The 19,681-nt window shown below is 39.1% G+C and overlaps 1 protein-coding gene and 1 long non-coding RNA gene across 5 annotated transcripts in view; one reads left to right on the top strand and one right to left on the bottom strand.

The window, feature by feature from the left end:
- Window positions 1-19,681, top strand: part of Slc14a2 (solute carrier family 14 member 2) — a 431,234-nt gene that overhangs the window by 4,349 nt on the left and 407,204 nt on the right. For all 4 annotated transcript variants that reach the window (XM_087193188.1, XM_087193186.1, XM_004855073.3 and 1 more), the window contains exon 2: window positions 4,875-5,006. The gene's annotated coding sequence lies outside the window, so the exon portion shown is untranslated. The remainder of the gene's footprint in view (window positions 1-4,874; window positions 5,007-19,681) is intronic.
- LOC110344014 (uncharacterized) lies at window positions 1,490-19,168 on the bottom strand. The gene is made up of 3 exons (XR_002386281.2): window positions 19,006-19,168; window positions 16,060-16,202; window positions 1,490-3,568 (listed from the first exon to the last, which is right to left on the bottom strand). It is a non-coding gene; the product is annotated as an uncharacterized LOC110344014 (long non-coding RNA).

Raw genomic sequence — 19,681 nt, 5'->3', positions numbered from 1 at the left:
TGTTTAGTTGAAATTCCAGGGCCAGAATCAGCATCTGGAATGGAAATTTTAGGCCTAATACTTAATTGGGTTACTACAGAAGTTTAGCCATCAGCTAAAGAAGTTTAGCCATCAGCTAAAGAAGTTTAGTTTGAAACACTAAAGAAAAGAATTCTTTATTAGAAGTAGACTCTGCTGACTGTCAATACCAACAGAGTTAGACTTGGAATGTGGGAGCAGTCATACAGACACAAATCATCACACATTTCATGACAAATTATTTTAAGACAGTTAGAACCACCTCTAACAATGCTTAAAGAAAAATTGGAGATTCTCGATATGTTTTCTTACTAATAACTAGCATTTACAGAGTCCCTTATAATTTATATGGCCTCACAGCAATTATTACAGTTCATTCCCACAATAACCTCGGCGTTTAAGCATTATACTTCCTGTGTTTCCGTGGAAGGAACTAGTGCACAGGGTGGCCGGGGTGGGGGAAGGACTTAAATGGCTTTTTTCAAGATCACTCAGGTATCAGCTACAGAACTGGTATCCAAATCCAGATCTTCTGACTTGCAATAAATTTTTTAAAAATAGAGCAGTAAAATATTAGTTACTTTTTCCCCCTCAAATGCAAATATTTTACATATTTCTGACTTCTATGTTAAAAAGCCTTTATCACTGTAGTTCAACTTAAAAATAAAGTCACATGAGTTTCTAAATGTTGGCTCATCTAAAGTGGCTCTGCTTGTGGACATCCAGTCTTGAGAGACATAAGCTAGGAGGCGAAGGTTGTGCTGATGGTCGACTGTACCTATAACATGCTGGGTACAAGACTCAAGGCCAGGTGTTATGAGAGAAACACTGACGTGCAGGTGACAACCTCTGCTCTCAGAGAAATTCACAGTCTTTCAAGAAACACCTGTGTACAGTTACAAAGGGGGAGAAAGGGGATGCAGGGTGCTAGGAAGGTGTGTGCCCCCTTTAGGGACCAGAGTAAGTCTTGATAAATTAACTGAAGGACTCACTTTGGAGAATAGTGGATTAAGAGAGTTGGGGGAGGAGTTACTGAAATGAAATCAAATGCCAAGCTGTGAAGTTGGATTTTCTGAGAGCAGTGGGGTGTCATGGGCGGTTGACAGAAGAGGAAGTTAAGGAAGATAAATCTAATAGAAATACAGAGAATTAATCAGATGGGAGAAGTTGAGGGTTAGGGAGACCTGTTACAAAGATATGGTAATATTCTCAAATTAGATAGTATGAATACTGAAGTATCAATGAAGGGAAATTATTATCATAATTTCCACCATTATTATTAATAAGAGACATCCTGAGAAATCGCTCTGAATCTTTTTTCAATGTGATTCAAAATTAATTTCAAGAATACTAGTACCTCTGGATATGAATAGGTATTTAAAGGTTGGAAAAATAATAAAATAAACAATAAAAATATTGTCCAAAAGGCATGAAAATTATGAGTGAAATTAAGTTAAAAATTTATGGCAGGATTTGTGGGAAATTTTATTATGCAAAATACACATTTTACATTTCTGTAAGGGTGACAGAGAACGTTGCATTTCCTAAATATTTTAACTGATTAGGACCCCATACACACTTTTATCCAGTAAGGCATTTTTCAGAGTCAGTGGAAATGTTTTAATCAAAGGGTATTTTGCCCAAGAAACAGACAAGCTACATTCTAGTGAGTTATATTCTAATGTGAACCTTAGGCATCTATGGGCCTCTATTTTTTCAATCATCTTGCTATCCTAGGACAAGAAGAAAAATTGACTGGAAATAAAAAACAAAGGGATGGGCCAGGGACTTAGCTCAGTGGTTCCACAGCCTGCCTCACAAGTGCAAGGTCCCGAGTTCAATTCCTGGTACCAAAAAAAAAAAGGGATTTATTCAAACACCAGCTCTCCTTGACTGGTATGTCTTCTTACAGAGACAATGATTAATTGGTGGCTACTGTGGTATTGCTACAATTTGTTACAGTTCTCTAATAGCTCAGGAGACTATCTACTGGAAATAAGGCCAGCTTTGGAGCCCCCCTATTCTATTTGTCTGTCTGTCTGTCTATCTATCTATCTGTCTGTCTATCTACCTTCATGTGATTATGTAAGTATGAATGTGCCAGAATGGGATGGAAAAGGAATTTCGGATGTCTTCCTTCTCACTTCCTCAATTGTAGGCAACTTTGAACTGTTGACCTCTCAACTCGTGGTTTCTTGAGCTCGGGGAATGATGCTAGATTTTTTTTTTTTGAACCGGGAATTGAACTCAGGACCTTGTGCTTGCCAGGCTGGCATGGCATGGCTGAGCTAAATCCCTGGCCCCAGTGCTAGAATTCTAAGCTAAGATCCAGGGTCTCCAAAACAGAAATATAATACTCTCCCAAACTGTACACATGTTAAAATAGAATTTGCTGAAAGAGGTAACAATTCAAGGTCAATACTTCCTGAAAGCAACCAAGGGCGAGCATTACTATGTGCCTCCTGTGTGTCAGGCACTAATACAGGTGTTCCAGACATCAGCTAAGCACAGAATGTAGACCATAGAAAGGGCTCTGGCTTTAGCTAGCCCCTGGGTTTGAGTTTTAGCTCTGTCACCTACTACTTGTGTGATTTTAACCAAGTTACTTAACTTCTCTTGGCCTCATATTTCTCATCTCTATATGGCACCTTCTTTATAGAGTTATATTGCATATAAAATGATATAAAACATGGAGAGTAATGCCATGCATATCCTAAGTGTTCAATAAATGGTAGCCTTTTTATGATTGCTAAGTTTTATTAATTCAATTTTCAGTGTTCCCCAGTATAAATGAAAGAGACAAAGACTGGGGCCTAATATGACAAAAATCCACTTAGGAAATTTGCTAAGTGAAATTTTACTTTTAATGACAACATATACCCCCCCCCAGTTGCCTAGGTGCTGACCTGTCCTTTCAGATAGAGTTTGTTAGGTATCTGAAACATTCAAAAAAAAAAAAATCCCTCTATCTTAAGAGTAAGCTTCTATCTGGCGTTGGAGTGCCAGAGTTCACCTTTACCTGGGGGCAAAAATGATGATTTGTAAACAGCACAATATACATATTTTCCAGTACCCAAAGTACAACTTGATGGAGTGCTGCTTGCTTTTTTCTCTGACTTTCAATTCCACAATCTCTGTCATGGCTTCAGTTCTCAACACATTCTTCTTTGGCTTACAGCAATGCTAATCAATCTCAGATAAAAACAGAGAACTGCCCAATATCCATAATGAAGAATAGGATGACTTGTAAGGTGCCTGACAAATATTTAAATTTCCTTTTTATTTCAAATCTTCGTTGCTTTCAGGGTAAAACTTTGACATTTAAGAAAAGAACTGCAAATTTTCACTTTCATTGTTTCTGTCTCCCCAGAATCCCATCTACTTCTTCTTCTCCTATCTTCTTATATCTCTCTCCTCCTTCAGCTCCTTCTCTCTCCTCTGGTTCCTTTTCTTCTTCTTTATGGTCATAAACACCATCAGTGACTTCTACTTAGCACTTTTCTGCCAGACACTTTGCTATTTGTTCAATGTATATACTTCTTTCTTTAATCTGTCTCACAGAAACACAATTTATAAAGCAATTTACTTTCTAGACAAGAAAATAATTGAAAGATTGCTACTCAAAGATCACCAAGTCTTCAATGACAATGGACCATAGTTAAGCGAGTAAGCATCAACAATCTCAATGGAAATGGCTTTTCCTACAACATAAAGAGGAAATATAACTGGAATTCATGTTGTTACCTTAATGCTAAAGCATTTTCAGGCAAATAGTGAATGGCTTTAATTATGTATACATGTGGATTTGATATGTCAACTTTAAAATAAGCTTAATATTCTTTAAATGACTCTTAAGTTTATTGAATTATATATTGGAATTCATTCTTGTGTATTTTTCTATGATGGGGTTCTTTAATAATTATCTTGAGGTAAAAAGGGGAAAAGTGGAATGTTTTATGTATTTAACTTTTTATATATGTTCGCCATCCAACCCAGATCAAACTTTTGCATATATGTTATTTTCATTTTGTGTAATGCACATGTCAGTATTGTTTGTGCAAACATACCACAAACCATATTCCCTGGAATTAATTTGCACATTACAAGAAACCATAGCAAGTCTATGTGATGTGAGGCATGACTGTATTATGGTTTTGAAGACTATATTACAGTTATGAAGTTCAACAGAACTGTATTTTAATTCAGACCCTGTAACTATCCAGTTTTATGACCTTGGGCAAGCTCCTTAAATTGTATGAAATCCATCAAGTTTCCTCTTTGGTAAATGTGGGGCAATAATAGCTACCTTCTATAGCTACTATGAAGGTTAAATGAAAAAGTGTATAAAAAGGCTTAGCATACAATACACACTCAGCAGATGCTAATCTCCTTCTTCAAACTTGATGTCCACTTGTTATAACAATAGCCGTCAATCTATGTCTATGCCTCTTTTGACCCATATCTGTGTATGAGGATATTTGTATATGCTCATATCTACATATGCATAAGAACAACACATATGCCACTCCAGGTAGACCATCCAGTGTAGCAATGTACCTAAGAAGATATGGCATACCCACCTATACTCACTTTAATCTATATTCCATATGGGACCTTGTCTACAGAAGTATGTCTACGGAAGTATGAAAGCTAACTGTATCTCTCTGTTCTGCCCTAGTAATAGCACCCATGGATGTCACAGATGTGTCCTAGTGCCATCTAGCTGGGAAATCCCATCTTTCACCCCATAGTGTCCCTTGCCGGCTCTAACCATTACTCCTTCACAGGATATGGGGGCTGCCTCCATATCCTAAAGAATAACCGTGCTGAATGAGCCTCTTTGTGTTTCTATTTAGACCCTTTCCAGTTTTCTTTCTGGGTGTGTCTGGATGTGAGTTCATCTCACCAAGAAGTTCCCACTTCTATCTACATATAAGGAAAAGGGATAGAGCACCTCAGCCCACTGTATCAACAGGACCTGAATGATTGTGAGTATACCAATCATTTCAAGTCTATGTTTCCAGAACCTCGAAGGAAAAGTATATCTTATAAGGATGGGTTCTTGCATTCACTAAATTTGGGAATAATTGATACATTTTTTTCCTGGAACAAAACCTCTTTTTTTTAAATGAGAATTCCGGCCCACAGAAAGATGCCATAGGCCAATTGTTTCAAAGACAGATGATGGCATTGGTCTTCCTTTGGCTATAGTTTGGTTTGAGAAATCATTGCTATTATCCATCAATTAATCTATGGATTATAATCTCTATTTCCTTTATATGCTGGATTTTATACACTGAAAGGATTACTAAGATTGGAGAAAAATCAGGTCCCTAGAGTTGTGTCTGTATAACCAATTAATTGTACAAGTTCATTATTTCATTCAAGATTTTGAAGGTGACTGAAAAGCATGGATGTAGATGATGTAAGGAGAAGATGTACTAATTCATAGGTTGTAGATTAGTTAATTAAACCAAAGAGCTAATAAATGGTATTGAAAATAAGTCAAATCAGTTCCAATGAAGTGAATAATTAAAATAATCATTCTATCTGGGCTGATCATGTAATAGCAGGGCAAATACAATTTTGAGAGAAAACATCAACCTGTGGTCCACATCCTCTCACCCTCACCTCAGGTGTTGGCCAGGGCCCAGGGACAATTAGATTGGTCTGATTTCTGCTTCACATCAGTCATTTTGATACTAGTGCTTAATATGTTTGCTATACTTTCACTAAACACAGTAGAGCTTTCTAAGTGTCCCTTCCTGGATGAAAAAAAAGGGTATGCTAGAGAAAGGTAAATGAGAGAGAAAGACAAAATGAGGGTCATCACTAGGATAGATTTGGCACAAACTTTCTGCTACTAACTTAACCCAAACCTTGTGCAAAAAGACAGAAATCCAGACAAGGAATCAAGTGTTCTATGTTTTCTTGTGTACATATATAAGAATTGTGTGACTTTACTCAACCTCATTCTTACTGTGAGAACTTAACTCACGCGAAAGGGTTGGGTTTGTTTTGGCAACGGTTAAATGCCTGAGTTTGCTTTCTTGTCCCCTTGTTTAAGGGACAAGTGCTGGGCATCTCATGGATTCAGAGGCAACTGGTGAAAAATCAGTCTCTGAGCTGGGAAGATAGAATGGGAAGAAGTGAAAACACCATGCTTTCGTTGTACTTGAAGCTACTTCTTTGCAAAGAGGTTCTTCATCAACTGAATGCATCTGTTTTGCTATGTTTGGCCTCCCTGTTCTGTTGCCTTTGTTGTAATGTTACATTCTGCATCTAATATTTCTTGCGCCTTCTCAGAAATCATTGTGACTACATTGGTCTTTATCGATAATTTTATGTAGCATCATCCATCACCATGTTGGATGTTGGAGCAGGGAGGAGGGTGTTACTTTGTCTTTCACTTGGTGCTCAGACAGCTCTCATATTGATTTCTTGGCTTGCATGTTTGTTAGATGATGATTTTCACTTTTCCTGTATTGTGTTTATCCAGATTATGTTTCAGATGTGTCCAAAACATATCATCATTAACAACAAGCATTTACTGAACGTTTATGAGCTGTGGATCAGGCTCCAGCTTAAGAACTGGGGATAGTAAGAGGAATTTAACATGATTCTCTACCCTGGAGGGTTTTACTATCTATTGGAATTATGTTTATTAAAGAAAAAAAAAGGTATATAGCAGCTTAATCCCAGTCAGTGCTACAAGCAATAAATGCTCTTGAAGTTCAGAGAAAGGAGTCTGGTGAGGGCTGGATGGTCAGGGAAGTCTTGGGGAAGGAGGAACAATGAGTGACTCCTTGGAAGATGTGAAGTCTCTTTTTATGGGATACTGAATATAATGAATTTTTGAATACTATTGAGCCAGGGAAAAATAGTAATGCTTGTATCTTTAAATGGACTTATTAATTATTTATGAACTTAAGACTAAGAATCAATATTCCCCTGCTTTCCATGGTGCTGCTTGCAGAGTTCTATGGTGAACAGTCTTATCCACCTCATCTTCTGCATGGAGAGAAAACCATCCGTCTGCTCACTTTGTCATTACAACACCCCAGGCCTGGTTCTCAACTTTTAAGATTGTGTATTGCTATGTCTAAAATTGGCCTTAGTTTTTCTCCTTTTGAAGTCCTGAATTAGAAAAATGGACATTCAATGACTTCTTTAAGCAAAGTGAATTATAATGTAAGAGAATTGGAAAGAGAAAAAAGAGGAAGAATCATTTTTTGGTGACTGTTGCCTCACAGAAGGATAAGGAGAGCTCAAGTTTGACCCAGGAGAGGACATTAATCCCCCAAGAGATATATCCAGATATGAGACATTCCAGACTTCTTCCTTTAAAAGAGAGAGATGTTCAAACATATTTGAAGAGTCACATATTACTTTCATGGGACTTCACTAGAACAGATAGATATTTGCCTTGGCTTATAGACAGAAAGCTTCATGGAAACATTGTGGCCATGATTATTGCTATTCTAAGACTTAGTCCTATTAGGACCAATTTTTTCCATGACTCTCTCTATGACTTTTCCTATGATATTCTTTTTTAAATCTATCTGTTTTATAATTCATTTTGGACTTTGGTGGAATCCATAATCAATATTTTCTTCCTTTTATTTCTTTATATAGCATATTTTAGGGGACACCTATTGCATACAGCATAAAGCATACCACAAATCTCTAAGATACTCCAGCCTACTTGTCATTAGATATGCTAAACGTGTGAAGGTTTACATCTTCTAAGTTAAAATGGATCAAAAAAGATAAGTTTTTATTACTCTCCTCATACTTTGACCTTTCCTTTTAGAGTAGGTCTTAGGTATAATTTGGTCTAATTTGGGCAAATATTTGGTTAATTTGAAGTTTAAATGTTCAGTTGAGGTTATTTCCCTTTTCACATGAAGAGTCTGTGTGTCCCACTCCAAGATGACTGGATGTTTGCAGGCAGCACTGATGTCCTCCAGGGGCTAAGAGATGCCCTGTGTGCTATCCTCACTGCTGGCCACCAGAGAAGTTGGTCTGGTTTGATTCCTGCACCCTCTGTGCTGATGTCTGCCCAATGTGACTTATCTTACTTGGTATTCTGTGATCATGGGCTGATTAAAACCCATAGTCACTAAAGTATATGCATGTAGGAGAGGTCTTTCCATTTTTAGCTATCTCATCTAATTTGGTGTTGCATGGTTTCAGCATCCTTGTATCCCCCAAACCACAATCTAGGGTAAATGGAGACTCAAAGGGCCCCTGAATGCAATGTACATTCATGTGGGCTCAGTGGTCTCCCAGACCCATCTATTTACAACTTCTCCTAGCCATCTTGGACAGACAGCTACAGCCTGGTTGTTTTAGAAGACCTATCCTGTCTGGTCTGTTGTTTCCGGTCAACTCACTTCCCACCTTGACCCAAGCCCAACTGAAAATGAGATTAGTTCTTACCCTGGGGCATTTGCCCTCTTCTCCTTCTTGGGAATTCTTTCTCCAATTCTTATCTAATGGGAACATCTCTACTTTTGTCTCTTCTCTATACTGTGAGTTTGGGTAAAATTCTGTCATTGAATTTGCCAAGCTTGGCTTCTGAACTGGCAAAGAGCTCTTTTGGAATTCAAAAAAGACTCTTTTTTGATAAGCCTTGCTTTCAAAACTGACTTTCTTTCTTTTCTTTTCTTTCTTTCTTTGTTTCTTTCTTTCTTTCTTCCTTCCTTCCTTTCTTTCTTTCTTTCTTTTTGTTTTTGTCTTTTATGGATTTAAACCCCAATTTTCTTTCTATTTGGCTTAAGGCCTTGAGTACAGTCCTTTTTAAAAAAGAATATGCCATATGTTGCAAACTAGAAATTGTATTTCTTCCCAGGCAGGTATTAGTTGTGATGGTAAGTGAAGTAGTAACTTAGAGTGTTAAAAGAAAAACAAAATTTTTTATATATTTACATTTTCTTCTTTAAGTCTTTGAAGTGGCTTCTGTTATCAAGCCAGTGTTCCCTTGCCACTAATCCTAAAAGATGCTCAGCACACAAGGGGCCCGATAAGTCAGACAAACTCATGGGTGTTGCATCCTTCATAGGTTCTCTTAGTACAGAAGCTTTACAAGTCTCTGAGAAAAGTCTGCTGCTTTTAAAATACTTAATTTATTTTCCTCAATGTTTTCCAAGCACATCTAAACTCAGAATCATTTTCTTAGTTATAATTTTAGTAATGCCTTGAAATGTTCTGTATTAAAACAAGGTAAAATGTGTAAGAAGATAGCAAAAAGGAGAACATCTGGAAAAGTGAAAAAGTGGGTTTTCTCGAGCTCTGAATTGAGTGGATTGCGATCCACAGATAAATAAATTTGCCTCAATTTTCCCACTGTTTGGACAAAGACACTTATATTCTCACTCAGGAAATTTGTTTGATTTTTGCTTTGAAATTCCTTTAGCTGAGCTTAAGCGTGTATCTTGTCTGTACATAAAGAACTCTGAGAAATTGATGTAGTAAATAATTTCAATATTTTTATATACCTTTTTGTAGAAGACATAGTGATGTTATTTAAATAATCTTATTTAAATAAAATATTCCTCATAATCTTTTGCTCTATGAGGCAAGAAAATATGAGAATAGTAAAATCCTTTGTTAGAAGCAAGTTCACATGGAGGACTCAAAGAATGCAGTGAAGATGCGAAGGTGAAAATGTGAAAGGAGTTACCAAAGTCACAGGTAAAATATTCAGGGGGCTAAATAAGCCTCATGGAGAAGATCCATTTGTAAAAGAGCAAAAAGCAGTAAAAAATCAGTTTCCCATTTCCATGTTTTCAAAAACCTGAGTTATCAGTTCCTAAAGATTTTCAATTACTTTCTAAAGTTCCCAATATTTTAAACTTTTATTTTTCAAACTGTCCAGAGTAAATATCTTTAGTTTGCTTTAAAACAAGTAGTGGGGTTAATTGAGGGACACGAAGGTAGGAGAATACATTGAGAAACCATATTTGAGGAACAAGAGAATCCTCTCAATGGAATAGAATGAGTGCGCTATAGTGAATAAAGAAGAGGAAAACCAACCAACCAACCAACCAACAAAATCAAGTAGTAGTAGACCATACAGTTATTCAATGTTTATGAAGTAATCTCCAAATTCACCACATTGGTGCACTGTGGGAGGCTAAAGCAGAAAGATTGCACTTTCCAGTTCCACCTGGGCAACGTAATATCCTGTCACCAAAATAAAAAGGGCTGGGGATGTAGCTCAGTGTGAGGGACCTGGATTCAATCCCAAGTGCTAAAAGAGAGGTAGAATGGAGAAGTGGTCTCCAAGGCTGACTCTTGTAGAATACTGCTTTGAATTTTACCTCAATACTAGTTTTTCTACAGGAAACTAAGCTAATGTGGTCAGGCTATTTTGTTTTCTGATGACCAGTAGGCATGCAGTAGATATGTGGTGAATGAATTGGGGTCTAATGTAGAACCCAGGAAACACTAGTAAATGGAAAAAAAAAAGGAATGATATTGGTCTTTAAATTATTCAGAATAGACCCGAGAAATGCCTATTCCTAGTAGTAAGCAAGTAGCTGATTTTGAAAAAATTCCCCCAAGAAGGAAGTGTCATCCAGTTCTATTTAAATCAAATCATTTGGTCTCATGCAATTGACTGACTACACGTGTTTGTCTTACAGAAGAGCTTGTCTAAGGCAAACTTAGAAAGAAATTTCTAGATGTTTGAGGCCATTCAGAAAGAAATGTCAGGTGTTTTTTCAATCACAGTTATCCAAATCATTATTACTCTCACAAGTTGGTTTTGTAGTTCTCAGTTCTAGGTTTCTGGATTCTGTTAAGGGGAAAAGTTGTTTAACAAACAAAATGCTTCAGGTGGCCACTAATTTATCAAACTGAGGCAGAGTTTTAGCCTATCTGATTTTTACTTAACCTGAGTTCAAAAAGAATCCATGAATTAACCCATTCATCTCCCTATTATTACAGGCCTTGGGCCTCAGGACAGGACCTGTAGACATTTGAAATACAGCCATTACATCTGATCAAAATATTTGACACCCAGTATTGTTACTTTTCATTGCAAGACTTAAAAATTGATCTTGAACTAATTCAACAAGGAAGAGAGGGAGAGAGAGAGTGGCAGAGAGAGAGAGAGAGAGAGAGAGAGAGGATAAAGATCTGTATTCACTTGTCAAGACTTCCCTCAAAGTTCCACATAATATCACATAGCTTAACAGCAGAAACATATTTTCTTGTGAATCCACAATCCAGGGTTGGCAGAATTGGCAAGGTTGGTTTCCTCAGAGGCCTCTCTCTTTGGCTAACAAATAGTCACTTCTCTTTATGTCTTCAGATGACCTGCCCTCTGTGAATGTTCATCTCTGCTTTTTATGTCTGTCTTTTTTCCTTTATTATAAGGACACAAGGTGTATTGGATTAAGACTCATTCTGATTCCCTCATTTTAAATTAATTTCTTCTTTAAAGGTCTATCTCCAACCATGGTCACATTCTGAGGTACTGGAGATTAAGACTTCAAAATAGGAATTTGGGGAGTACAATTCAGCCTATAATACCATCATCTGGTCAAACCACTTAGCTGACAGAGATGACAGGGAAATTGAAGAATTAAACATGGTCAAGATTCTCTTTCTTCAAATGTTGTCTTTGCTCTTCTCTCTCAGTCTGCTTTATTATTCCAGAACAGCTACTCTAGTAGAAGAGAATCATGGCTTTCCAGTACCTCTGCCTGTGCATCCTTAGTGTCTTATTAAAGACTAAGGGGAGTACCTACTCCTAAGCCTGAGTTTGAAAATTCCATGGGAGAGCTCCTGATTGGCCCATTTTTCATAAGTGGACTCCCATGCACCAATCTGTGTAGCATAAGACTGAGGAACTTTGATTAGTCCATATTTTAATAGTGCTCACTGCCACATTTATTACTGTAGTAAGGTACACAGAGTCCTATCAAGATGGCAGCCTTCCTCTGAAAATATTTCAAAAATGTGTGGGATGAGAAGAGGAGGGATTCTCCCAAAGAAGAACACTTCCAGGGGAAGTGTAACTCAGACAGATACTCAGTGTGACACTGGGGATCAAATATAGTCAAGCAAGCAGAAAAGTTCTAACTCAATAAAATAAGGGCTCTAAATGGCAATCTAATCTGGCTCTCACCAGGAAAAATCCAAAGAATCCTAGTACTTGGTAAAAACATTCAACAGAGGCTTTGTGACTTCATGTATGTGATCATCTTAAAGACAAGTCCTAAGGAGGCAAAGGCTAGCAGAGTGAAATGAGGCACGGGAAAGATGTGCAAAGGCTTCTATGGAGGCTTTGGGGAACTGCAGGAATTTCAGCACAATGGAGTGAAATGGAGAAGAGTGTACATGCTCAAAATAGGCAAAGTTTGTAAGACTCACAATAAAACATTTCTGGATGTTTTCCCAATGAAGCGGAAAAGCTCAGAATTTCCCTTAAGATAAAGATATGAAGGGGAAAAGTAATGGAAAGGATGAAAAGCATAATTTGGCTTCAATTCTCTTAGAAATCTTAGCATTTCCATAGTCTGAGTAGAGCCATACTAGGTGGCTGCTTTGTGACAATAACTATGACACTGAGCTAGAAACACCTCTTTTGATTCTCAGTTTACTCATTTATTTCAGATGAAAATATTTGGACTGGATGAACTTTTAGGGCCCTGCCGGATTAATTTGTTGCTACTTATCTGTCTGTCCAACAAGTATTTAGCTTGAAAACTGGTTATCAGCTTCATCTGGCCTCAACATTGACCTGGTGTTAGAATACAAAACCCTTACTAGTTCTTCCTGTTCAGAAGAACTGCAGACTAATAATCAGGGCTCAACCGTGAACAATGGAATATTAGTTTGAGGGCACCATACTGAGACTGACATGTGAGGAACACAGTTCTGACGTAGGGGGTCAGAGGAAGAAGAGGGCACTCAGAGTGCAGCAGGGAGAAGAATTCAACAGAGCAGCTGAATTTTAACTGGACTTTAAAGATGGCCACTATTGTCATAGACAAAGATGGGGGGTCATTGAGGCTGAGGGTTGGATAGCACCTGGAGGGACATGAGCAAGGACATAAGGGTGGGAAAGAGCAATGCTTATCCAAGACAGAGGCACTCAGGCTGCAAACGTCACCTACTGCCCTTCTGATATCACTGTCCATTATCATCTCTTTTAAATATTACAAGCCATTTGGATCCCATTTTTATCTCACACTTCTTAGATCTCTTGCTAAGGATCAATCTCTCCAGAAGTTGGTCTCACATAGGCCTCTCCCTCTGTCAGCTGCTGCTTTCCCCAATGACACTCAGCTGGGACCACTGAAAACCCTTGGAGTCCAGCTCAGTCTCAGTCAAAGCCTCAACCAACTCATGGAGACTGACACTTGGACCTCAAGCAGGTGCTTCAGTCATCACACTCACCACCCTTGATCATCGTCGTGGTCAGCATGACTACGTGCCAGTGCCTCTATACTAAGGCTTTTAACTCTTCCAATAGCACTATGAACTTGGGTCTGCATTATCATCTTCACTTCTCTAAATGAGAAAACTGTTGCATAGAGGGGTGCAGTGACCTGCCTTAGGTGTTGCAGGTAGTGATAGATGGAGGTCATGTTGGAGGCTTAGGAAGGAAAAGAGCCCAAGTCATGTGGTAGACATCATGTGCCGTCACACAGACTATCCAAACTGTTGTTAATTGCTGTTGAATCTACTCTTCAGCCTTTCTTTATAAAATATGTTTTTGGTGGCTGTACTGGGATGTAGTCTGAAAACTGGAAGATTTGAGGGTGGGGTTGAGTTCTAAAGAAAATACAGAATTTTTGCTAAATAAGAGAAGGCACTGAAAATATGGAATTTTCATGGACCAAGTACGGATGTTAACTTTAGAGTGAAAAGACGAGACAAAACTGAATTTGGAACAAACACGTGACCCTGAAGAAAAGAATGGATTTGTACTCAGGAAGAGCTCCATTCAAATCTTGACCATGCCAAGTCCATGGACAACTCACAGCTTCTCTGAACTTCAGTTCCCTCATCTGGAAAGTGATGTTAGGATTTTAGTGAGGATTATACTTTTTTAAAACTTTTAAAAATGTATTTAGTTTTTATCATAGTACCAGACAAAGAATACATTTTCGATAAAAGTTTCTCACATTATTTAATTGCTTTTGTGTTTGAAGAGTGAAATCCCATCCAGCTCCCCAGGGGCAAAGTGATCATTCCTACCTGAAAACTTGGACCTACCTTTCATTTAATTTATCTACCTGGTCCTTCACTAATTCACTTATGTAGTCATTTCGCTGATGAACACTGAACCCTTTCCACATACCAAGCACTGAAGAGACAAAGACAAAATAGGATCTTTTGCAAGATATCTTGTCTCCCTCTTAGAACAAGAAGAAAGAAAAAATTCTCTATTACTGTCTAGCATGTCAGAAATACAGGGAAAATCACAGTCAGAAATACTGGTTTCTGCTAACAGACTATTGAGGAGTTAACTCAACCCCAGACAGGCTCCTCTTCCCAAGAGTTTTCATGGTGTGTGTGTGTGTGTGTGTGTGTGTGTGTGTGTGTGTGTGTGTGTGTGTGTGTTGATAGGAGGTAGATACCCCCTCCCTCCCCTGGTCGGGCTTCCATGACCAGTTTCCAGTAGGAATCTTTACATGGGAGACAGCTATTCTCTTTCCCATTGACCTGCAGACACAGAAACCCTCTCTCAGCTTTGCTAAAGGTTCTGAGACGCAGCTAGCCCTGCAGGCCCCGGGCCAGAGGTCAGCCACCTTGGACAGAGCCCCAAGACAGAGAACCCTGCATGGCAAGCTCTAGGATCCTCTGAATTGAGATCTGTGGGGCAGCTCTGGGGAAACGAGGCCTTTGTGAAATGCTCCTTTGATGAGAAACATAATATAAATACAAATTGCTATTCTGTCAGCTTCTGAGGAGCCACTTCAATCCGTTTGGGCACCTTTGATTTTGCTCTCTCTAATTCCACTCCTCCTTTAAAAACTTTAATAAGAGCATGTTTTCATCTGGCCTCAAGGGAGTAATTTATTTATTTAAAGTAATAATAAAGTTTCAGTATAATCCCTAGGTCCCAAGGGGTAAGGAAACTCTTTGAAAAATTTATTTTTCCCATCCTTGAAGTGTGATGGAGACCAAGAGGCTGACGTGTGGGGTCTCAGGGCTGACTGCCATGGTAACAGCCAGGGCCTCAGAGATGGCTGGTCACTAGGCCTGGGAAGCAGGGAGTTGGAAAATGGATTCATGACTCTCTTATTTCATCTGCTGCAAGTTCCTCCTTTATGACACTGATGGGCAGGGTATGGGGATGCAGCCCAGTGGTACAACACTTGCCTAGCATTCAAGAGGCCTAAGGTTTGATCCCCAGCATTGCCAGAAACAAAGACAAAGAAACCCTGATGGGTAGAGTAGGAAGAGGCCCAATGTCAGCTATGGGATCAATAACAACAACTATGAAAACTCGTCATGGCTAAGGTGACTGGCTGCAGGGTGGAGGCCTAGAAGACAGAGGCAGGGCAAATGGATGTGTGACTGATATGCATTGTTTTTGTCTCTCCATGCAATAGAGCCAGAGCATGGCTCTGAAACCTAGATCAGTGGAAACCACTTTGGGAAACAGGAAAAGTTTAGAAACCTGAACTTTTGATCTTCCCTTGATGCTGGGGATCAATGAATCACCTCCACCAGGAAAACCAATGCTATTTGACACTCATCTGCTAGCTTATGGTTTATGTATTTTATGTGCATTATTTCTTTTAGCATTTATATGAAGCACACACTACTGTTATTTCCACATTATAGAATGAAATTTATATAGGTTAGATAACTTGCCCAAGGTCATACAGCTGGTAAGTGACAGACGTGGGATTTAAAAATATAATTGGCTCTAGGACCTGTTTGAATCCACTCTGTTCATTGCCTCTCAGGTTACACTGGTTATGGGAGGATGATAAAGATGTTTTATCAGTTAAAAAAGTTTGGGTTACAAGTAGTAAAACAAAACAAGAACCCTAGGTTACTGTGACTTACACAGAGAGGAGCTTATTTTTCTGTCCTGGAACGAATGTGGCAGCAGGCAGCAGTGGATGCACACTGGAGATGAGCATTCTCTTGCCCTTTCTTTCATCCTCATCATTTGCTACAAGAAGGCTATGCACCTCCAGTCTTCACATCTGTACTCAAGGCAGGGAAAAGGGAGAAAATTTGGTGCCAGCACTGTTACCCTTTAGAAGGAGAAAAAAATGCTTCTCAGAACCAATCTCTGCCTAAGAAAACTAGACTTTTTTGTCTCATTGGTGAGAAAGTCATTCAGCCTCTTATAGCTAAGGAAAGCAAGAATTATCATTCCATGCTCTACTGGTGAAAGACAGGAGGCTTTTGCAACAGCCCCATAGCTAATATATGAAAGGTGAACATTGGATGGTCAGAGAAAAGGAGAAGATGCTGAAAAGTTGCAAGTAGAGATGGTGCCTCCATCTCTTTGTGGTGCTGCAGCAGAATGTCACAGACTGGGTAATTTATAAAGAACAGAGAGCTATTTATCACAGTTCTGGTAGCTGGGAAGCCTAAGACCAAGGTACCAGCATTTGGTCCAGTGATAATCCTCCTCTTGCATCTTCAATCAGAGAAGGTAGAAGACCAGCCAGGCAAGGGATGCTTCATTTATAAGGCACTCGGTTCCATAAGAAACAGGAGCTCTATTGGTCTAATCACCTCTTAAACTACCCCACTCTTACCACTACATGGCAAAATCTGAATTTTCGAGGGGATACATTCAAACCAGAGCAGATTGTGGAGCTTGGCTAGGTCTGATTCCAAGGCTTGTGCAGTGCAGTGGTGGGAGAACAGTTTGGGAAGCCAACTGGGCTCAGATTACAGTAGAGGAAAGCACCAATCCTCACGTGTGTGGGCATGTACTGCTGTTTCCATACCCTTGTCAGCCACATTCTCTGGCTCCTTGCTTTAACAAGATGCATATGTTAGTTACTTTAATTTGCTAAATTTCAAAGAACTTGTCCCAAGCCTTGGGGCTGGATTCCACTGCAGGAAAAAAAAAAAAAGAAAGGTTCTAGGTTCATATATGAAGAAATCCTTTGTGAGATGTTTAATGTCAATTGTATCACTTTAAATAGATAGTGGAAGAATTCTTCCTTTTCTATTTTCATTTTCTCACTGAGGATGTCTTTTCTATAAGACATGAGAGAATCTGTCATTGATTAAAGGGATTAAGAATAAGAACAATGACAATGGAGGTTGCATTAGTGACAGAACATGGGTGATTTATTATTAGTAGTACAACAACATTTTCTTTTAAGTTGAACTGTATTTTGGTTTAAAAGAAAAGGAAAAAATATTTAAGGTCACTGGGAAAGAATATATGGGCAAGTTGCCACGACACTGGTGAATCTTAATAAATGTAATTGTCAGCAACTTTTTGTGTGTGTGTGGCACTGGGGATTGAACCCAGGGCCTTTGAACTGAACTATAACCCCATCCCTTTTTCAGTTTTTGCTTTGAGACAGCGTCTCACTAAGTTGCTAAGTTGCCTAGGCTGGGCTTGAGCTGCCTCAGCCTCCCAGATTATGGGGATTATAGGCCTGTGCCACCATACCCAGCTATCAGAAAATTTTCTAAAGGTAGAGCTGTTTCCAACACTCTGTGCACCCTCTCTTGGCTACCCCTTAATGCAACAGTCTCCATGGATAAAACCCACTGTTTCCAAGTGGGGCCTGCATTGGCTTTCAGGTTCTTATAGCTTCTGCCGGGGAATTATAGCCTCTTCGTGATATACAGGTCAAGCTAGGTCACCAAGGCAGGACACAGGAAGCTTTCTTTATGAGCATATGTGGGCTGGACCCTTCCCCTCTCAGCTGGGCATGGAGGAGTCACCTTTCATTATCCTGCAGGGTAACTAAAACTCCAAGGTATTTATCACAAGGTTTTCTTTTGAACTTTTTCCTGCCTTTCACCCTCACCAGACCCTGATGTAAAAATGTTATTCTTCACCATTTGACATATGAAAGCTAATTACATTCAGAACTGTGTAAGTTCAGGTGCTTGATTAATACTTCACTGGATGTAGGGAGACACCCAGTACATCTGGCTAGGCTGAAGATGCCTTGCATGATGTCACATCTCTTAGGACCCACCCCTTCAATGTCTAGCATTCCTATCGTGTGACTGTCTGTGATCACACAGCTGCTGGGCACCTGGCCCAGTCCATGTCTCCAGAGGTTTCCACAGCCTTCCACTGAGCACACAGCTCTTACCCACCATCACTCCTGATCAGGGCAGAAACCCTCAAAAAGAGCACCCAAAGACCCTGTCCAACTTTTAGAAATACTGTTTGGTTTGACAAGTATGTGTTTCCCTGCTTTTACGCCATGCATTAGTCACCTGTATTCTTTTCAGGAAGCAGACACACTTTAATAAAAGATCAAGAATATATGACATGACCCCAATGCTCATTCATTTACTGAATTCTTCTCTTTGGCCCATTGGTAGATGTTCCTTTGGACACAGATAGAAACCAGGTCCTGAATTCCAGAAGGTTAGAAGTTAATAATCAATGGGCGGGGGATTTAGCTCAGTGGTTCTGGCACCTGCCTCAGTCACACAAGGTCCTAAGTTCAATCCCTGGTACCACCAAAAAAAAAAAAAAAAAGAAGTCAGTAATCAAGTTAAATGTTGAGGGAAAAAATAATTCAGAACTTGAGAAATACTTAATAAATACCAATCTCCTGAGAGTCAAGCCCCTTTCCACTATCTTCTGACTCTTACGTTCCCTGTAGATCAGGTGAGGGGCAAATGAGCTCTACTGTTTCTAACTGTGTTGGCCAGGATGCCTCTGGCTACCTAAATAGTGTTCACCCAAACCACTCTATTCCCCAAGCACAGAGGAGTTCCCAGGACACTTCCATGGCATTTATGCCACAAAGTGGTCTTGTGAGTTTCTTCACTCAAAATCCTACTCACCAGTTCAAAGTCAGGCAGATAACGATTCCAGGAAGTTGCTACTGGACTCGCAAGTAGAACTCTCCACTCTATGGAATGATACAGTTAGGAACATCCATTTATAGCCAGTCAGCTTGGATTCAAATCCTGGATCCATGTATTTTGGAGCAAGTTAGTTAATATTCCTCATCTGTAAAATGATATCAACAACAAAATTTAGCTTGAGCATTCTATGAATTAATATATACATGTCTTGGAACAGGGCTTGGTAAATATAAGTGCTATTCAAGGGTTCTCATTACCATCATCATAACTATTATTGGCTGATTCCACTCTTGCAAAATTAATCCTGGATGCCCTTAGCCTGTTGATTTCTTTTCTGGTTCCTTCTTCATTACTTCATGAGGTCTGTATTAGGTTTCTATTGCTGCCATAAAAAATTACCACAAACTTAGTGGCTTAAACACCACAAGTTTATTATCTTACAGTTCTGCAGGTCAGAAATCTAATGTAGGTTTCACTGGGCCAAAAGCAAAGTGCTGGCAGATTTGTGTTCCTTTCTGGAGAATCTAAGGAAGAATCCATTATCTTGCCTTTTCCAGCTTCTAGAAACCACCTGCATTTCTTGGCTTGTGGACTTTTCCTTTTTTAAAAAATTAATTTAATTGGTACATTAGGTATACAATATAATGACATT

Source organism: Heterocephalus glaber, unplaced genomic scaffold, assembly GCF_053883595.1.
Source record: "Heterocephalus glaber isolate CG9 unplaced genomic scaffold, H.glaber_assembly_v1.0 deba00000331, whole genome shotgun sequence".
NCBI classification, from domain to species: Eukaryota; Metazoa; Chordata; class Mammalia; order Rodentia; family Bathyergidae; genus Heterocephalus; species Heterocephalus glaber.
This window is presented reverse-complemented; position numbering and strand designations above follow the sequence as displayed.